Source organism: Physeter macrocephalus, chromosome 18 (assembly GCF_002837175.3).
Source record: "Physeter macrocephalus isolate SW-GA chromosome 18, ASM283717v5, whole genome shotgun sequence".
Lineage (NCBI taxonomy): Eukaryota > Metazoa > Chordata > Mammalia > Artiodactyla > Physeteridae > Physeter > Physeter macrocephalus.
Window position 1 is genome coordinate 108476508 of NC_041231.1, and position 20664 is coordinate 108497171.

Below are 20664 nucleotides of genomic sequence, written 5' to 3' on the forward strand. Positions count from 1 at the left end.
TCACCTCGGTCCTGCAACCTGCTCTCCAGGCAGTATTCTGACTTCACCAATCATCTCACTGACGTTCTCGATAGAAAAGAAGACCACGGTTGTTTCTGGTCCAGGGTGGGATGAAGGGCCTCTCAGGGCGTCGAGGGGTCGCCTCTTCAGCCCCCAGGAAGCCCTGTCATTTCACGTGCAAACGTTTCTCTCAGTGACTCGTCCTTTTTTCCGTGACCCCCATCTGTGCGCCCTTCCTGACCACGGCTGTGTCCCCCGGGCTCGCTCGCCTCCAGGCCTGGAGACCCCAGGGGTGCCCTCGTGCCCTCCGGCTCCGAGGAGGCCCCGCTGGTCTCCGCTGAGCCTGGGGATGAATCGAAGAGCAGCGTTTCCTGGCCCGTTTCCCACCGTGTCCCACCTTGGGCCCAAGTAGGCCATCAGGGACCCTGCGAGAGCCCGTGGCCGAGGGGAGCAGGGCTGCTGTGTCAGCCCGCCGGGGACAGGGCTGGCCGAGCGTTGCATCCGCATCCTCGGGGCCAGTTCGCCTATGGAGGGAATGTGTGGGCTCTGGGGCCACCACGCAGCTCACGGAGGAGGCCAGGGTCTCTGGGCTCCGCCAGATGCGGGCACGGTTCTGGGTCTCAGAGACGAGCAGCCAGAGCTCCAGCAGCTGTGGCCCCCGGGCAGGAGCGCGGGAACTCGCTTAAAATCCACGCCCTGGGGAAGGACGGCGGGAAACGTGGGCTTCAGGGCGTCGCCAGGAGCTGGTCAGAGAACACGGGGCCGGCGGGGACAAGGCGCGGCCCGCGCGGCCTCCGCCGCAGCCGTGCTGCATCCTTCGGTCTGTACCACGTGTGCCCGTCACCTTGATGATTATTTTTAAAGACCGACCCGCGAACTAAGAATCAGAGGAACCAGACTCTCGGTTCGCCAGTCAGCAGCAGGCGGTATCGCCCGGGCGATGGCTTCCTGGTTGACCAGTCCTGCCTCCCCTCCCTCCCGGGGTCCTTCAGAGGCTCAGAGAGCAGAGCGTGCTTTGGTGCTTTATGAGCTGCGTGTTTCCAGCACCAAGAGCAGGAGGAGGACAAAGGTGAACAACAGTCCCCACATAAAAATACACAAAAAGGAAGACGTCTGAGAGCCATTTAAAAGGCGGGAGAAGGTTGATGAGGGGTGAGGAGACGCCTGCCCTGCAGAGCCCCGGCCTCCTGGGAATCGTTCACGCCACGGCGACACGAGACCGTCTGGGAATAACCGCGGACATACAGGAACGCGGGTGACGCAGGAACCTGCGTGCTAACGGCAGAGAACTAACGCCACACATTACGAGTTCTCTGCAGCGACACGGAAAACGCTGATTGTATTACGAGTCACTTGTACCGCGATTTATTCTACAGTGACCGCCACGCGGACAGACGTGACTATGGAAAAACACTGGAGAGGAATGAGGAAAAGCAAAAGGGTGTGCTGTGCCCCCTTCAACAGTGCCGGGGCCCGACGTTCCAGGTGGGACCGAAGCACCAGCCCCGCCGCGGCCGTCGGGAGGCGTGGCTGGAAGCAGGAAGCGTGCCATGACAGAGGGGCGCTTGTGCGAGGGACGCCTCTGCCGTGGGACGAATGTGTCCCCCCAGAACCGTATGCTGAAGCCTGACCCCAAGGTGTACAGCTAGGAGGGGCCTTTGGGGGTGATCAGGCCACGTGGTGGGGCCCCCGTGAGGGGATTAGTGTCCTATGAGAAGCCATTCTGAGGGGCCCTGTGAGGGCGCAGCGAGAGGATGCCACCTACAAGCAGGACCAGCGACGGCACACCAGCCCGGGCGGCACCCTGCCCGGGCTCAGCCTCCAGAAACGTGGGAGAGAAACGCCTGCCGTTCAAGCCGCCCCGTCCGTGGCGCTCTGCGGCAGCGGCCCGATGGACCGAGCCGGTCTGTGGCCAGGAAACGTGAAGACGCAGAAGGGCGTCCCCTCCAGGAGGGAGCCCGGGGCGGGGCGGCGGACGAAGGGGCGGGGGCCGGGCTGAGGAAGGCGTGCTTCACAGGCCGCTGGGAGCCTCACGGGCCTGGGAGTTGGGCGACACGAGCACACAGACGGGTCCCCAGGGCTCTAACTGCTCGGACCAGTGACGGGCCCCCATGATCACTGCGGCAGGGTCTGTGGGGTCCGAGGGGGAGCGGGCGCCTGCACCGAGCCAGGAGCGGGGGAGGGCGCAGAGCCTGGGGTCCCTGCAGGTGGGCGCGGCCGGGGGCGGGACGGGACGGGACGGGGCGGCGCAGGCGGCGCTTCTCAGCCCCGGGAGCGGCCCGACCTTGGCCGCGAGGCGTCCAGTGGGAGGTGCGCGCCGCAGGCGGGACCCCTGCTCACGGGAGGCGTCCCGCTGCTGGCCCGGCGGGGAACAGAGCCTCCCGGGAGGCTCTGCTACCCGCTTCCGTGCCTTGACCTCCTCGTGAGGTGGGCACCCACCCCCCGTGAGGTGCCAGGCGAGCTCCAGCCGCCCCCGCTCCTCCATCGGTCCCGAACCCACCTGCGCCCCAAACGTCCACAGGCAGGACTGACGACGGGCCGGTCTCGCCACGGGGCCAGCCTGCGTCCCGCGGGCCCCGCGGGCTCGGGCCGGGGGCCGGTTGGTCACCCTGCCCGTTCGTGGGGTGTCCGGTGCGGGCACGGTACAGACCGACGGCGAGAGGGCCCACCCCGCCCCGGCGCAGAGGTGGGACTGGGAGTTTTGAGAAACGTTCCCCCCCACCAAAGGCAGCACTCCCCCGACCGTCCACCCGCGAGAAAGCTCTAGAACAGGGTCATCCGGCCCGGAGCTTCCCTGGTCGCGTGCTGCAGGCAGGCACTTAGCCGCCTTCTTCCCGTTTTCTGGGCACACGGTGTGGGAGCAGGCGGGAGGGGGCGACTTGCAGCCCGCACTGCCCCCCGCTTACCCTCAGGGCCGCTGTGGCCGGGGGACTCCAGGGACCAGGGCCGTCGCGCGCATCCTCGGGCTCCGGGACGCACAGAGGAGTCTGGATCTTCACGGCCGGGGGGTCTCAGCGCCGCGCTTCCTGAGGCACAGGCACCGCGGCTCACCGTGCACGTGGCTCTTCATTCTGAGGAAGAAAACCAAGGAAACGGCATATTGTAGGAGGAGGAAAAGAATATGCCTGGGTTGAAAAGTGTTACCCCTCCCCTCTGAGAGGGTTAACTCTGCCCGGGGGGAGGGGCCGGTGCAGGGAAGGGTCCCCAGACACGTGGCGGTGACCAACTTGTCCGGACGGGCCCAGGACCGTCCCCTTCTTAAGACAGGAATTCCTGGGCCCGGGAACAGCCCCGGTACGCCCGGGGCAGCGGGCGGGCTGTCGCCGCACGTCTGCAGGTGGCCCGGTGGCCGCGTGCCCTGGCGCGGAGGACGCAGCCCCACGGCGCCCCACTGCTAAAGCACCCCTTCAAGCTCGACCTTCGTCCGCAGGTGGCGAAGCGCGTCTGGAGCGGGAGCCCGAGGCCGCTGCAGCCTCCGGCGGAGGAGGCCCCGGCCTGACCGGGACGTGGCGCAGAGCGAGGGCCAGCTCTTCGGGCGGCCACTGCGGGGGACGCGTGGCGCCTCCTCGCACGTCTCACCCGTTGCAAGGACGCGGCCGTGCTTACCTGCGAGGAAGGTGAGGAGCCCTGAAGAGTCCGCGACGGTGACTCGGTTTTGCCTGTGACGCTGGGACAGGCTCGCAGGTGAAGGCGCAGCCTCAACCACAGGCAACGGGGTGTCCGAGGCCCCGACTGGCCGGTGTGGAGGGACCGGAACCTGCCCCCCATCCCCCGGGCGGGCGGGGACACTGCCGGCTGGTCCTCTCCAGGACACGTGGCCGCCGTGCCCCAGCGCCGTCCCCCGAGGTCGGAGGCCTCTTTCTGGCCAGGCTGTCGAGGACAAATGTAGTTCAGCAGAAAGATGTGACCAGAAGGGCCCTTCCCAGCGGAGGGAGAGGCTGTGTCCAGATGCGGAGGTTTACAGGGACAGGCTGTGATCCAAGCTCTCCTGATTCTGAACAAGGTTCCTAGAGGCACAAGTGAAATGACGTGGGAGAGAACGTGCCTTGCTGGCTGAAAAGTGCTGGAGGAACGTTAGCTATTTCATTGTGACCCAGGGCACAGGTCACAGGTCACAGACTGCTGATTCTTAGGGACGATTTTGGTCCGAGCTGCACGCGTGTCAGCCCATCTTTCTCAGAGGAGCGGCTGCAAACATCCTGTCCTTGGGATTCCTCTGGATCGCACACCAGCTCCGGCAGGGGTGGCTTTGTTATACCCCCGCTCGCAGGTCAGCAGGGCTCTCCGGGGAAATCAAACCTTCCTGTATTTTCTAATATTGCGTGATGTTCTCTTTGGCCTTGGCTTTTTTTTTTTGGAAATGAATGTGCCCTGGAATCTGATTTCAGTTCAACTAGATTAGTGAGATGTCTTTGGTGCATTTATATCAGGAAAGAGTGAGCGTTTTTCTGGTAAACTCAGATGAATCTAAAGCAATACAAATTCATGGACATTTAATATAACCCTTAATTGATTTGCTTGATATATTTATGTTAAATAAAAAGTTTTCTAAGGCATATGTGTTTTTAAAACCAATTTATTTCTTGGTGTGATGCCTGGGATTTATTTCACAGTAATCCTGGCGGAGGGGGTAGCAGGAGGGTCACAGATGGAGCAAAAGCCCCCCCACCCCCAGGAACTGTTGGAGCTGTCCTGAGCACATGCCCCAGGCTGTGTGCTTGGCATGTGGTATAGATGGTTTAGAAGTCACTTTATTTACACTTTGGGCCGACAAGGTCATTTAAGGCAACCAGAGCAACTCCTGGTGCTGCTGTAGATAATGGAAATTGTTCAGTGAGGTCGAATACGGTGGAACTAAGAAGCGGGACTGGACCCATGGACTGTGGTTTGCAGACCCTGCTATGGTATCAGGTAGCGACGCGTCTAAGACAAAAATGAAGTACAAGTCCCCTCGGCCCCCGTTCTGGGGGCCCAAGCTCATCAGGCATGAAATGTCAGTTTCCATAAAAACTGACTTGAATTGGAGCCACGGTCACGGGATTCTCGGCTGTGTCGTCTGATGCCGTCTCGACCCAGTGGGTCTCATTGAGTAGCTGCCACGGAGACGGACTGAACACTCTCGGCTTTTCCTTTTGGCCTGTAGAGCCAAAAATATTTACACTTGACAGCCCCCGTGCTATGTATCTTGTTTGTTTGTTCGTTCATTTCTGTCTCCCCACCTGCATCGCCCTCACCTCGAGGGCAGGCGTCTGGGTTTTCAAGGCGCTTTTTTCTGCAGAGAAGACAGAACAGCGCACAGAGGCCTGGGCTCTGGAGCCAGACAGCCCGGAGTTGAATCCGAGCTCCTCCCCGTAAGCCACGTGACCTTGGGTGACCCACTTCACCTCTGTAAAGTGGCGGCTTATAGTTCCTCCTTCATGGAGCTGTGTTAGGGAGTCAGTAAGTTAACACCTGTGAATCATGGCTATTTGCATGTTTACCGTGATCATCACCCTCGAAGCGTCTGAATTCACGTCGGCAGGTCCCTGCAGTTGATTCTCCTAGATCTACCCTCCTTGCCAAAAAAACCCCCAAATCCGAAAACCCAATCTGTCCCCCAGGGCGCTGAGCCCCCAGCTCTCGCCAGGTTCCAGCTGCCGCACTTCACCCCCTGGGCTTTCCCCGCAGTCCACACGGAGGACGTGGCAACGGCCCTGCACCATCGGGGACTCTGAACGGGCGCTGCGCGGCACGTCTGTGTGCCTCCCGGCCTCCCGACAAAGTGCCTTCCTTCCAAACTCCACCGAGGACACACCTTTTGAAGAGGCCCCTGAAAATGCCGGATGGCTGGTGGTGGGCTGATCCGGGGTTCCTGCCGCCCCCCAGTTACCCACCAACTCCATTCGCTCACAACTGCGCCTGTCTCCTTAGAGAAAATTCAGTCCTGGGGTGCTGGGGTCTGAATGCCTGTGTTCCCCTGAGTGCATATGCTGAAATCCTAACCCCAAAGTAATGGAGTTGGGGTCAGGGTTAGGGTCAGGGTCAGGGCTAGGGCTAGGGTTAGGGTTAGGGTTAGGGCTAGGGTCAGGGTCAGGGCTAGGGCTAGGGTTAGGGTTAGGGTCAATGACAGGGTCAGGGCTAGGGCTAGGGTTAGGGTTAGGGTCAATGTCAGGGGCAGGGCTAGGGCTAGGGTCAGGGTCAGGGCTAGGGCTAGGGTTAGGGTCAGGGTCAATGTCAGGGGCAGGGCTAGGGCTAGGGTCAGGGTCAGGGTCAGGGCTAGGGCTAGGGCTAGGGTCAGGGTCAGGGCTAGGGCTAGGGCTAGGGGCAGGGGCAGGATTAGGCTTAGGGAATGAGGGGCTTTAGGAGGTGACCGGGTCTTTGGGAGGTGACCGGGTCCTGAGGCTTCACCTCCTGGGATTAGTGGCCTTGTAAAAGAGACCCCAGGAAGCTCCCTTGCCCTTTCCATCCATCATGTGAGGACACGGCCAGAAGATGACTGTCTATGAACCCGGAAGGGTCCTCCCCAGGCACCAAGCCTGCCCACATCACCCTTTGGTCTTCAGCCTCCAGAACAGTGAGAAGTAAATCCTTCTTGTTTATAAACACCCAGTAGTTGGTTGCAGCAGCCCACACTGACCAAGGCAGGATGGGAGTGAGACACGGGGCAGCCACTGTGGAAAACCAGTATGGAGGCTCCTCAAAAAATCAAACACGGAACTACCACGTGGTCCAGCAATTCCACATCTGGGTGTGTACCCCAAAGACATGAAAGCAGGGTCTCAAAGAGATAGTCGTACCCCCATATTCACAGCAGCATTGTTCACAATAGCTAGGAGGTGGAAGCAACCCCAGTGTTCATCCGCAGAAGGATGATGGATAAACACAATGTGGTCCATCCAAACAATGGAATATTATTCGGCCTTAGAAAGGAAGGAAATCCTGACACCTGGTGCAACATGGATGAAATTTGAGAACGTGATGCCTAGTGGAATAAACCAGTCACAAAAAGACAAGTACCGTGTGATTCTACTCACGTGAGGTCCCTGGAGGAATCAGATTCACCGAGACAGACAGCAGGAGGGTGGGTGCCAGGGGCTGGAGGAGGGGGTGGGGAGTCAGTGTTTAATGGGGACGGAGGTTCAGTTTCAGAGAAGAAGAGAGTTCGGCAGTGATGGGTGCACTACAGTGTGAATGTACTTAAGGCCACTGAGCTCTCCGTTAAAAGTGGTCAAGAGGGTCAATTTTATGTTCTGTGCATAAAAACCTCGCAGTCACAGCCAGTGTCCTCCTTCTGGACCTCTTTCCAGAGCAGAACATAATGCATTCTTCTGAGTATTCACAATAGTTGCCGGTGAGACCGATTTGGGGAAACAGCCAAATATTACTCAGGGTCCCGTCAACGGACAGTGTTGAGCTCTGAGGCCCACGCGTGAGACCATCACAGAGTGTCTCAAGACCTGGAGCCTGGGCCAGGCCACAGGGCCCAGAGGCTGGGAGGCCAAGGGCTCCTCCCTGCCGGGCTGGCAGGTGCCCGTCCCTCGGGGCAACGGCTCCAAGGTTTCTCCTGCAGCCTGTGGAGCAGGAGAGCCTCTAGAGGGCCAGAACTCCTGCCTCTGCAGATCCCAAGCTCAAACTCCGGCCCTAAGACCTCAGAAAGACTTGTTTCTTTTCCCTTTCTAACGCAAAGTTCATCTTAATCAGAAACAAATGAGGCCAGCCTGCAGGCAGACCTCCTCTTGCACTTCAGGCCGTGCCAGCGACTAAGGCCAAGGATTTGGGGAACCACATGGCAATTCTAATAACTGAAGAACTGAGTTTGACCTGGGCGTTTTCCCTGTGAAAGCGAACGTTGATCAGTCCTGCAGAGAGTGAGATGAGTCACTGCTCTGACCGCTCGTCTTGGCCGCCTCTCTTCCTTGCTGCGTCTTTGCTGCCCCGCACGACCAGCGGTCTCATAGGCAAGGCCCCCGGCATAGAGAACAGACAGCACATCACACAGGAGGCCCTGTGTGTTCTAGCTGGGCCGAAGGGAACTGAACGCACTCTCTTTAGAAATCACTTGGCTGGTTCTGCAATTAAGGTAATTCTCATTTCAATTATGAAATATTCATTCTGAGTGTGTGTGGTCTGAGGTGCTCTGCAAATAACCCATCGATGATTAGTTAGCTCTCCGCCAGAAGATCTGCTCTTTTGTCTCAGGAGTTTCCCTGTTCCTGGGAGAGGCAGAGCCAGAGGCAGAAGTCCGAGCCCAGGTGCCCTGCTCTTTCTTTTTTTCTGCACATTTTCACAAATCAGTGATACCCGGAACGATCTGTCGGCCTCCAGGGATGGTGGGATGCGCGAGACACAGCCCACAGCGTTAGCAGCCCCGGGACTCTAGTGAAGGGAGACTGCCGACCGCGCACGGACCCCACCGCGTCTTCCAACCGCGGCTCCCAGAGTCCTGGGGGAGCCAGCAGGAGGGCAGGCCCAGAAAGGAGTGACCACGGGGCTTTGACTTTGCTATGCTCGGGGGACCTGGCTGGGGCTGCTGAAGAGTTCTTGGATCCTGGCATTTTGAAACTTTGTCCAGCAAGAGAGAAATGCCAAGGGAAGGGAACGGGCCATGGGAGTTTGGTGAGAGACACAGGAGCACCAGGTTCACACCTCGGTGCACCTGCCCCGCTGGCCACTCTCCCCGCTCCGTCCTCAGCCCACGCCACCACAGCCCACACTGAGCACACAGGGCCTCAGCTTCCACACCGATGGAGAAACAAACTGCGATCTCAGAAATGCCTTCTGACTTAACCTTCTGTGGCTTTCAGGCGCTCGCCGTGGCCTTCTGGAGGCTGGCCTCTCTTTTCCAACCGATTCTTGACCCTCCGTGTTGGGACCCACAGAAGGGGTCAGTGATGCCAGCTTCTTTCCTTTGTTTTTCTTTCTGAAATTTAAGTCGGCACTTCGAGGAATGTTACCTGTTAGAAAAATAGAATTCTATGACATTCAGAAGGGAAAATGATTTTCCTGAGATCTGAAGCCACGGGGTAAACCTGCTTTAGATGCAGATTTTTTTTTTTCCTTAATGTACACGCAGTAAAATTCACGCTTTTTGATGTGCGGTTCTCGAGTTCTGACAAAAGCACAGAGTTGGGTGACCACCGCCAGTCAGCCTTCCCCGAACTCCCACATCTGCACGCCTGGTGTCCACCGACCTTTTCTCTGTCCTGGTCGTTTCTTGACTTTTCCAGAATGTCATATAAGTGGACTCAGACAGTAGGTAGCTTCTGAGTCTGGCTCCTTTCACTTAAAAAAATGCATTTAAGAAATAATTTATGTGAACATAAGTTTTCATTTTTCTTGGTTAAATACTTGGTAGTGGGATATTTTGGTCATCTGGTAAGTGTATGTTTAACTCTAAGAATCCTTCACACCTGTTTGCACATTTGCCTTTTTACCAACAACCTATGAGAGTTTTGGTTGCCCTGCATCCTTGTCAACCCTTGCTCTTGTCAGGTTTTTTCTTTCCTATTTTAGCCATTCCAAGAGGCATATAGAACTTGTTATAGTTTAAATCTGAATTTCTTTAATGCCTAATGATACTGAACATCTATCTACGTGCTTACTTGCCATCCGTATAGCTTCTTTGGTGGAGGTTTATTTGTTAATGAAATATTTCAAACACGAAGCTACTAATATAACAGACACCCATCTGCCTACCCCCCACTAATGTCTAAAGATTTAGTCGCTGTCCTGAAGTTGATGAGTATAATTTCTATGACTGTTTTTGTTCATTCACTACTTACATGTAAATATCCACAGACAATATAGCTGGAGAGTTAGAGTGAAAATGGAATATTTCTGGAGAGACACAATGGACGTGGAGAGTGCCACCAATTTTAAAGACCTACCTCTTCGAGCCCACGTCTCCCCAGCCTCCGTGGTGAGGACGGCTCGTGTGTTCTGTGCTCCGGCCGCTCTGGCCTTTCTCCTGCAGCCTCTCCCTCGACAGGGCGGCTGGGATGTGAGACCGGCGTGGGTGGATGGGACCCCACCACGCTGCTTCTGCGCAGGGCTCTGCCCGGCCGCGGCTGCCCCGCTCCCACGTGGGCTGGATCCCACGCCGGCTGGCTGCCCTGCAGGACACCATGCGGGGGCTCCAGGGCTGCCTCTGCCCCCGCCGGGCGTGAGCTCACTCGGACACGGACACGGGGCGGCTCTCCGTGGAGCCAGGCTGGTTTAGCGTATTTGTCTTGTGAACGAGGGCAGGAAGGCTCAAGCCACGACCTGGAAACCAGTGGGCGCCAACCGGGGCTCAGCCGTCTCCAAATATGTTTCCGTGGGCATCTGGGCAGAGGCGAGGGCAGGAGCCAGGGCTCCCCCACCGGGAGACAGTTCCGCTCACGCCCTGCGCTGCGGTCACGGCCTCAGCCCTGCGGGGCGGAGTGAGCTTCCAGGCTGCTTTGGGGGCTGTGACACCCGGAGTGAAGAGGACAGCCCCTTCCTGGTGTTAAGTGTCGTCCAGGAGAGGCGTGAGGCCATCGGTGTCTCGTGTTTGCGTGGCCTCGAGGTTCGCGCAGCCCCTCGCCCTTGGAGCCAGGCCGGGAGCCCGTCGGCAGGCCCTCTGCTCGCCCGAACAGGGACCGCAGAGGCGAGGGTTCAGTCCGTTCACCGGCCCCACTTCCTTTCTCGCCGCTGACATGTCTTCCTGGCCGTGCCGTTCTCTTCATCCTCTGTCTTCCCGTGGTTTTGTTTTCCGCTCGTTATTGGACTTGGCTCATCCTGCCTTTCCGCCAAGTAACTAATTTGTGTGTCTGCTTCCCCTGTGGACCGACGGAGAAGCAGGGCCCCCGCGCACTGTCGTGCAGGTCTTACACTGCACGGCCCTCAGTCTTGTGTCCGTATTTATAAACATAGACATATACAACATTTATATATTTACCAGCACAACTCCCTGGTTGCTGGCAATAAAATGCCTTAAGAAAGAGGTGCCCTGTCTAATTTGCACAAAGGTCCCAGCAGGCTAAGCACGGCGCTGACTGTAATCACCTAGACGGCAGTGCTACCGTCTTCTTGTTAATCCACAGGCTTTATCTTTTAGAACAGGTTTAGGTTTTACAGGAAAGGTAGGCAGGGAGTCCAGCATTCCCACCCCATGCCCCCACAGGAACCGCATCTTTGTAAACATCAAGCCCCGCATCCAAGCCCGTCTGGAACAAAACAGAAAGACAACCCACAGAAAGGGAGAATATACTTGCAAACGAAGCAACCGGCAAGGGATTAATCTCCAAAATATACAAACGGCTCATGCAGCTCTATGTCAAAGAAACAAACAACCCAATCAAAAAATGGGCAGAAGATCTAAAGAGACATTTCTCCCAAGAAGACATACAGATGGCCGAGAAGCACACGAAAAGATGCTCAACATCACTAATTATCAGAGAAGTGGAACATGGGAGCTTTCCGATACACATTTTTAACAACTCGAACTACCTGACTGGTCCTCCGAGGAAGGGGCGTCCTTCCCAGAGCCCTGGAGGGAGGTCACCCTGTGAGGACCCGGCCCAGGGAGAGTGTGGCTACGGCAGCAGAGGGGGCCAGGCCGTCCTCGCCCTGCACCTGGGGAGACCTGAGCCCGAGGACGTCAGAAGACTGTCAAGGTTACCCCTGCAGAAGCGGCGCTGGGGCTCGAGACCCCACGTCCAGGGGTCTCCATCTTCACAGCCTCCCCGCCCTGCACCTCCGTCTCCGGGTCCAGAAGAGGGGAAGGACGTCCACCGCGAGTTTGCACGTAAAAGCCAAAGGGACATATTGCTTCTCGGCCCCCTAAACGCACTCACCTGCCCTGGTGGGTCGTGGTCGAGGACTTTCTTGAGACGTAGAGGGTTGTCACAGGTGCTGTTCCTTGAACCACGAAGGGCGCACGGCCATGCGACCTGTTCACTTGGACGACACCTGTGGGCAAAGGGGCCTTCAGATGCAAGAAAGCCAACGAGCTTTGGTTCTCAACGACTCATACACGTTCTTTCTTTCTCGTCGTTTATTTATCTCATCAACAGAGGACCTTGATGTAATCATTTCCCTGTAATTTGGAGATAACATCTCCTTCACTAAAAATAGAACACTGCCTCTGTCAATGCATTTTACAGGCAAGCCCTATCTTGCATGCAAATTAAACAAGAAGTTGGGATTACTAATAATGACATAATGGCGGTATGCGTATGCAGCTGAATTTAAGGTGTCCAAATTAGGAGAATAACATCATTGGAATAAAGATGTAGAAAACAGACCCCAGACGCACACCCTCTGAAAGGGGTCCCTCTGTCTACACGACAGTTCGAACATTGTTTCAGCCACTTGGTAGAAACCTGGCCTGTAGAAACAGCAACGCGATATTCTCCCCTTGTTCCATGGGGCCCTGTTTGCATCTGGAGAATCAGCCTTGACCTTCAGTGTTTCAGGAACAGGATACGGCAGACAGAACAGACCGCAGGTCTCCCATGAGGCGCACACAACCCACTCAAAGGTGTGAAGCCTGTCTCGGGGTCAAGGGCTGGGGTCTGAGGCAGTCCTTACCCCAGAAAGCCACGCCGCTCACCTGGGCGCCTCATCGCCACGTGCCTTCCTGGCCTGGGTGACAAGCATGGGACAGAACCAATGGTGCCGTGGAAACAGCTGGGAGATGGGCTGAGCCTGCCATTTGGGCCACTTCCCCTTGTATATTTTTGCCCTCTTGTATATCTCTCTTCCCACCCCTGCTGAGTTAGACTGTTAGGTCTGGGAAGAGCAGGGTATGACCTGCTCTGTCGGGCCCAAGGGACTCCCCTCTAACCAGGCCATCGTGGTGCATCCCTCCTGCTGACTGACCCCACCTGGGGCCCTGGACCTTTCCGAGAGAGTCCACAGGTGGAGGATAGCCTCTCGGGGGGACTGCTGGGCCTGTGTCCTGGAGGGCCCGCCCTGGTGACTCCTCCCACCACAAGGGGCTGCGAAGGCGACAGCCCTCTCACCAGGCCTCCCTGCGGGGGCCCCTCCTCTTAGGTGGCGGGTTTGCTGTGCTGCAGGCAGTGATGAGCCTGGAGGAGTGGGTGGTCCCTGCTGAACCCTCCCCCGCAACACACGCACACAAACGCAAGGGGACAGAGCTCCTCAGCGTGTGTGCCCGCTGGGGCACTGCACAAATGTGGCCATGGCCCTGCCCTTGGAGGTCCCTTTTCTGATGGCAAATACGGCTACGATGAAGGCGCACTCATCGCGTGCCGGCCACGGGCAGAGGCTTCGCGCTCGCTCTCCAGGATGAGCCGCGAGCAAGCCCGCACCGGGCACGCTAGCTGCCCCACCCCACGGAGAAGCGACGCTCAGGGTCCCTGCAAGCCCGTCCTCCCCGGAAGCACACGCGTTTCACCCCATCTCTCCCGAGCTCGCCTCTTACTTGTGGGGCGCCGGGCTGCTGAAGCAGCCAGTGACCAGAAAGAAATCGGGAAGGGATCTGGGGGTTACCCTGCCCAGGTGCCTACCGCCTCTCCTGCCTCATAGAGGGTTAGGGTGAGAGACTGCACGGCAGGCCACGCCTGTGTGTCCCCTGCCCCGGGGCGGGGGGTGTGGGCTGCCTCTCCTGTGCCCTGGCCCAGGGAGGGGCTCGAGGAACACACTGCCGGGGGGACTGGAGAGTCCGCACCGGGGAGAGGTCCGTGGCGCGTTTCCGTGGCCAAGAGAAGGGGACCGGGGACCGCAGAGAGAGGGCCGGCGAGCCACAGTGCGGGGCGGCCGCCGTGGGCGTGGAAGAGCAGGCCCCGCAGAAGTGGCCGGCGGCGTTGAGGAGGGCCAGCCTGAGGTCTGGAAGCAGCACGCGTTCCCCCGTTCTCCCCTCGCCCCTATAAACCTGCCCTGGGCCCGCTCGGGAGGCCCTGGGTCCTCCCCACCTGCACCTTCCTCTCCGCGGGCCCGGCTGGAGGAGGTGCCACGGGCCCCGAGTGCCGTGGGGCGAACGCTCCCACGGTGGTCACGAGGGGCAGTCGGGAGACCCGGGCGGCGGCTCAGGGCCGTGTAGCGTTTCCGCAGCACGGACACGGTTACGCACGTCGAGTCCCCAGAGCAGAGACGACAGTAAAGGGCAGCCAAAGAATTTGGAAATACTGAGGCTTTGGAGGACCTGCTGTCTTTCTTTTAATATGGTGCATTACACGCTTATATAACTTAATTTTCCGCAGTGGCTCTGTGGAGCGGCCACTGGATCCAGCAGGCCCGGCGCCGGGGGGCAGGAGGCAGAGGCTGGGCCAGCGATGCCGGCGCGGCCTCCCCGAGGGGGTCGCCGCGGCCTTCCCCCTGCTGTGCCCTCGCGCCCCCCACCCAGAGCAGCGAGCACACCAGCTTCTGACTCACAGGAAACCCCGCGTGGCACTCATTTTCCCCTCCCGGCGAGGAGGCGGCAGCGACCCCAGGAGACATGCAAAGAGGCACCTGAGAAGGCAGCGGCGGAGTTTCCGGCTTTCTGCCCGGCGCACACGCGCAGCCAGCGCCCTACGCGCGGCTCCCGCGGGCCCGGCCGCCGGCCCGGCCGCCGGCCCCTCTTTCCGGCCTCAGGCTCCGCCCCTCCGCGGCCCCGCCGGCCCCGCCGGCCCTCCCGCGCCGACGCAGCCCCGCTGACGCCCCAGCCCCGCAGCGCGAGGGCGGTCGCTCCCAGCCGAGCCGCACGGGGGGCCTCGCAGCTTGAGGAAGCCTGCGGGCGCCCTGGGCCGAGGGGACCGCGGGGCTGGCGGACACCCTGGAGGAGACCCAGGCGGGAGGCCGCAGGGGAAAGGCAGAACCCGCGCACGGGGGAGGGTGGCTCCGCCCCAGGCCCCCAGGGACGCAGAGCCCCGAGGGGGCCCACGCTGCTGGCACCGGGGTGGGGGGGGCCGAGGCCTGGGCTGTCGGATGAGCAGAGGTCCGTTTTTCCCCCGACCTGAGGTTTTGCTTTCGTTGCTGGTGCTGCTTTCTAATTGCGAAGCAGTCATTCATCGCCCCGGGCTGCAGGGGGCTTTTGCTGGGCTTCCAGGAACAGGCTGGCCGGGGGTTCTCGCTCGCGCTCCGGCCTCGGCAGGCGGGGCTGAGGGAACCTCCAGGAGCCCGGGAAGGGTGAGCGACCGGCGGGCGCCTGGACGCCGACCGCGCCCCGCCCTGTGCTCCCGCGGGTCCCCGGTGGGCGCCCGCGGGGGCGGGGCGGGGGGAGGAGCCTGCCAGGGCCTTAGCCCCACCCTCTCCTACTCCCTGTCAGCGGAAGAGGCCGAAAGTTCCTTGGAGCTCACTGGGCAACGTCCTGGGAAGGACCGGGTTTGCTCCCCCAGCCTCGCCCCCGACGCCCCCCTCTGAACCCCTCTCTCCTCCCCTTTGGCCCGTCCTTCAAGGGGCCATATTCCTCCCCAACGTCCCCAGAAGGAAGCTTTGACCAGGATGCTCGGGGTCCACCCAATTCTCACTCAAATATTCTGGTCCCACAAATCTCGCTATTGTCCAGATAGCTGTGTTAAATAGCTGGGTTTTTTGCGGGCATCTCCAGTGGGACTTCTGAGGGCCCTCCTGCCTTCAGAGTCGTCGGGGCAGAAGAAGGCATATCCGGGACGCGTGGAAGCGGGCAGACCCCTGCCTCCCACCCCTCCCCCACCCCGCCTCCTAGACCCTCCAGTGGGAGAGCGCCCTCCGCAGAACCTTCTCTTCTGTAACCCTTCCCGGTCCCCATGGTGATGCGAGCCCTGGCTCCAGCTGCAAGGCGCACAGAGACCCCCAGGGCCGCCCGCGGTCACAGATGAGGGAGGAGGAAAGTGGCCTGAGGGGCGGGCACTTCTCACGGACGGAGAATTAACTGCCCGTCGCCACCCCTCACACTTGCTTCTAAAGTAGAAGAGGAAAAGATACTTTTATCCAAACTTAAGCGGTTCTCTTTTTTTCCTTCAAAGTTTAATGTCGCACACGGTGACTGGGGCCCTAAGTGTCAGAAGACCTTGAATTTGCTGCAGCTGTTTGTTGCCATGGAGAGCAGCCGCTGAGCTGCATCCCGGGAGCCGTCCAGGCCCCGGGCAGCAGGGATGTGAGACCAGAATCACAGAGAGAGTCCGCGGGTGAGAGTGCGTGCGCGGGGTGAGGTCGCTCCTGGTAGGTGGGGGGGGGGGGTCAGAGGGAGCCTGCCCCTCCCAGCCTGTCCCACGTGAGCGCTGGAGACCCCCCCCAACGGGCCCTCGAGAGGCCAGTGGGCAGACGGTGTGTGGTCCCCGGGGGAGGTGTGTCTTTAGGAGCTGCCATGTCCCATTTCTGCAAACTGAACCCTTGAACCTTCTTTAAAAAAAAGAAACAAGTGTATTACAGCATTTTCATTAAGAGGAGATGTCACTGCTTATAAAGTGACCAGGTTAGGGATGGAATGTATTTCCCATGAAGTCAATAGTCAATCAAGACATTAATTCTTTCTAATTGATTAAATACGCCATTCGTTTGATAAACACTGTGACACAAAGACCATGCTGGGTGCTGTGGGAAGATGGGGGCCTGAGGAGTTTGGTGTCTCCCCGGGAGGGGTGTTTCAGATGGCTCAGGGGTGGACCTTTTTATTTCAGTCGTTATTATTTATTTTAAATGGATATTGGAAAATAGATATATAACAAGCACATCCACTTTGTGTATTTAGAAGTTTTCATTGCTTACGATGATGCTAAAACAGACGTTTAAACTTGAAAAGTGAGTGAACCTAAAGAGTTTTAAAAAATAACAGGACTTTTAAATGTATTTTGAGAAGTCACATTTTACATAGATAATAGCGTATTGAATAAATAATATTTGTCATCATAAATGTTAATTCGATAATATTTACATAATTATAAACAAAATTTTGAAGGCAGAATATATGTGACTAAAATTTAGGAAACACTGAAATAAGATACCTTCCCTCCCCTCAAAGGAGCTCATGATAAATACCAAGCTTAACCTAACAACCGCCAACATCTCCACGTCACTAACTCTCAGCATCTAACGCAGTGATGCTGACAACAACCTCATGAAGTGCAAGCCCCATTTTTTAGAAGAAACTCAAAAAAACCAGGACTTCCCTGGTGGCGCAGTGGTTGAGAATCCGCCTGCCAATGCAGGGGACACGGGTTCGAGCCCTGGTCCGGGAAGATCCCACATGCCGCGGAGTAACTAAGCCTGTGCACCACAACTACTGAGCCCACGTGCTGCAACTACTGAAGCCCGCGTGCCTAGAGCCCGAGCTCCGCAACAAGAGAAGCCACCACCGCAATGAGAAGCCCGCGCACCGTAATGAAGAGCAGCCCCCGCTCGCGGCAACTAGAGAAAGCCTGCGCGCAGCAACGAAGATCCAACGCAGCCAAAAAATAAAAACAAAATTAAATTTAAAAAAAAGAAAGAAACTCAAAAACAGAGCGTTTCACAGCAGGAAGCTGGGGCCCTGGTTCAGGAAGAGCTGGGGTCAGGTCCCTTCCCGGGGACTTGCCACACAACTGTAACAGGGTACCTACTTTCACGGCTCTCAGTTTCCCCAACAACAGGCGAGAAATACAATATTTGTCCGCTAGGATTCCGTCAAGGATCACAGGAGCTTAGCACCCGGGAAACAGTAAAGAGATCCCGAGAGAGGGTTACCGTAGCTCAGCATGTGCTTCCGCATCCTTGGTTCTTCTCCCTTTAGGGACGTCTCTGCTTCTGGTCGCTTTCCCATCTACAGGGATGGGCCCCCACCTGTAGGTCTTGTCTTGGTGAAAAAGGCCAAACGTCTCAGAAAGTCTGGGTTTGATGGCTGAGGATGGGCCCTCTCAGCCTCTCTGCCCCTCGACTACAGCTTGAAGTTAGAAAGATCTACATTAGAGTCCTGGCTTTGCCTCTTAGTAGTTGTTCAACATTGGGTAGTAACTTTAGGATTTCTGAGCCTCAGTTTCTTCAGCTTAAAAATGAAGGATGAAAATGCATCCTTCTTGAAAGCCACGCTGCCGCCCAGCCAGTGGAGACGCCTGCCCACAGCACCTGTTCAGTCCGTGCCCCTCCTTTGACAGCCTGGATGTTGCCCTGTGGAGTCTGTGCAGGCCAGCAGAGGGCCAGGAACACAGTGGATCTTCAGGAGGTGTTTGTTAATGAATAGAGTTTTTTAAAAAAATGTTCCTCAGAAAATAACAAGTGTTGGCAGGGATGTGGAAAAACTGGAACACTCGTGCAGTGGTGGTGGGAGTGTGAACTGGTGCAGCTGCCGTGGAAAACGGTATGGAGGATCCTGAAATTAAAAATGAATTACCAGACAATCTGGCAATTCCACATACATCCCAAAGAATTAGAAGAAGGGTCCCGAACAGATATTGTACCCCCACATTGACAGCAGCATTAGTCACAGTAGCTAAAAGGTGAAGGAAACCCAAATGTCCATCCGTAGAAGGATGAATGGATAATCGACATGTGGTCCATGCACACAATGGAACATTATTCAGCCTCAAAAAGGAAGGAAATCCTGGCACAGGCTACAACACGGACGGGCCTTGAGGACATATGTTCATGAAATCAACCAGTCACAAAGAACAAGTACTGAATGACTTTACTTACATGAGGCCCCTAGAGTCTGATTCATAGACAGAAAGTAGATGGTGGTTTCCAGGGGCTGAGGGAGAGGGAGGGGGAGTTAGTGTCACTGGGGACAGAGTTTCAGTTTGAGAGATGAAAAGAGTTCTGGGGGTGATGGTGGTGAAGGTTGCACAGCATTAAGTGAACGTACATAACGCCACTGAGCTGTGGGCTTAAAGATCATACATTTTACCACAATTAAAAATACACATCAAGGCTTTTTTCTTTCCTGTTTTCAAGCAACCCTACCTTTTGCCATTCACACGAAGTAAATAGTGGGGCCCGAGACAAAAAGTGAGTCTGCAGGAGCAAATGGGGTTGGTGGGGGAGGGAGGGAGGGAGGGAGGTCCCCCAGGGATCGTGGAGGTGATGGAGGATTAGGGAGGGCCTCAGACACGGAGGGGCCAGAGAGGGCCTCAAGCATAATATGGAGCGTCCATGGTGGAGAACAGATGGTTCTGAGGAGCTGGTCTTCCCAGGGGAAATAGCAGGAAGAGAAGGGCCCAAGGAGGGTGGGAGACTGGGAGCCCCTGGGGCCAGGGCGGGCCGAGCACCAAGGTCCCTTGCTTCCTGGCAGGAAGGCCACCCTGTGCTCTGTGTCGCCTGGAAACGGGACCACTGGGGACCCCATATAGCAACTTAAGAAAGAAACTCCCCCCCCACACACACACATTGAAAAGGATATACCAACCTAGAAGGACTACACTTTGTGCTTTTTTTCCCCCTTCTGGTACTAAATATATGGTCATAGGAGAAACTTTGGAAAATACAGAAAAGTGGACAAGAAAAATAAAAATCTCCATCACTCCAACACTCAGAGTTACAATTTACACTTTTGACTATTTTAAAAAATTTCACACATGGATTTCATAAAAATTTTCAACATTTATCACATTGTTTTAAAACCTGCTTTCTTTTCACCTAACCACGTAACAAACATTTCTCCACTGCACATGTTGAAATGGGACATGGTGTCCCATTCTATACGTGGCCTTCGTTTAGCTCACAAGCCCTGGACACTGCTGGATGTAGTGGACAGATCCTTCCGAGTCACGTGTGTGGTGCCCTGCAGGTACCAGGTACAGTAAGTCCCCTATATATGAACGAGTTCCATTCCAAGAGCGCGTTTGTAAGTCTAATTTGTTTGTAGGTCCAACAAAGTCAGCCTAGGTACCCAACTAACACAATTGGCTATATAGTACTGTACTGTAATAGGTTTATAATACTTTTCACACAGATAATACATAAAAAAATTTGCTTACAAATACAAACACAAAAATAAAGAAGACATTTTTAATCTTACAGTACAGGACTTTGGAAAGTATAGTAGTACCAGCTACAGCTTTTACACTTGCTTCTGGACATCCTGGGCTTGAAATAAAGATATTGTGCTACTGTACTCTGTACAGTAAAGTACACAAAAGTACAACCACTTGTAGAGGATGCAGGCACGTGACAATGTATGCCAGACACGTGAACTAACTTACGTGATTGGGCATGTGAACGCACGTTCACATCTTTGAAAGTTTGCAACTTGAAGGTTCGTATGTAGGGGATTTACCGTACATGGTGAGGCCCAACGCCCGTCTTCAAGCAGTTTACTTAGGGAAGAAAATTAATGGATAGACGACTACAACAAAGAATGGCCAGTGTCATACTACAGACGCAGCAGGTACAAATCGAAGCCTTGGCTAATGTTGTCAAGCAATATAATTCATGTTTTCTTTAATAGTGTAATTTTCATTTTAGCTCTTACTCCCCCAGGGAAATTCCATCTCAGTTCACTTTGGATCACTCCCCTTTCCTTGAGTTGGCACTAAATTTGGTGCTGCCTCTGTGGTGCCAGGTGGTTGGGCAGGGGAGAAAGTGTGGGGCTCTGGTCCTCAGCTTGATCTCCACTCAGACACACCCAAGTGTCCACCGCTCAGCCCGCACAGGGTGCGTGGAGCTCTCCTCCCGTCCAGCCCCCCACCCTCTGAACCTGCATGAACTGCTCCTCCAACAAGCTATTTTCAGGTTCACCCCCTGGAGTCTCCTTCCAGGAGACAGAGGACAGCTCTCCTTCACCTGGGATGGTGAGAAATGAAGACAGAGGTGTTGGATGACCTGCCGATT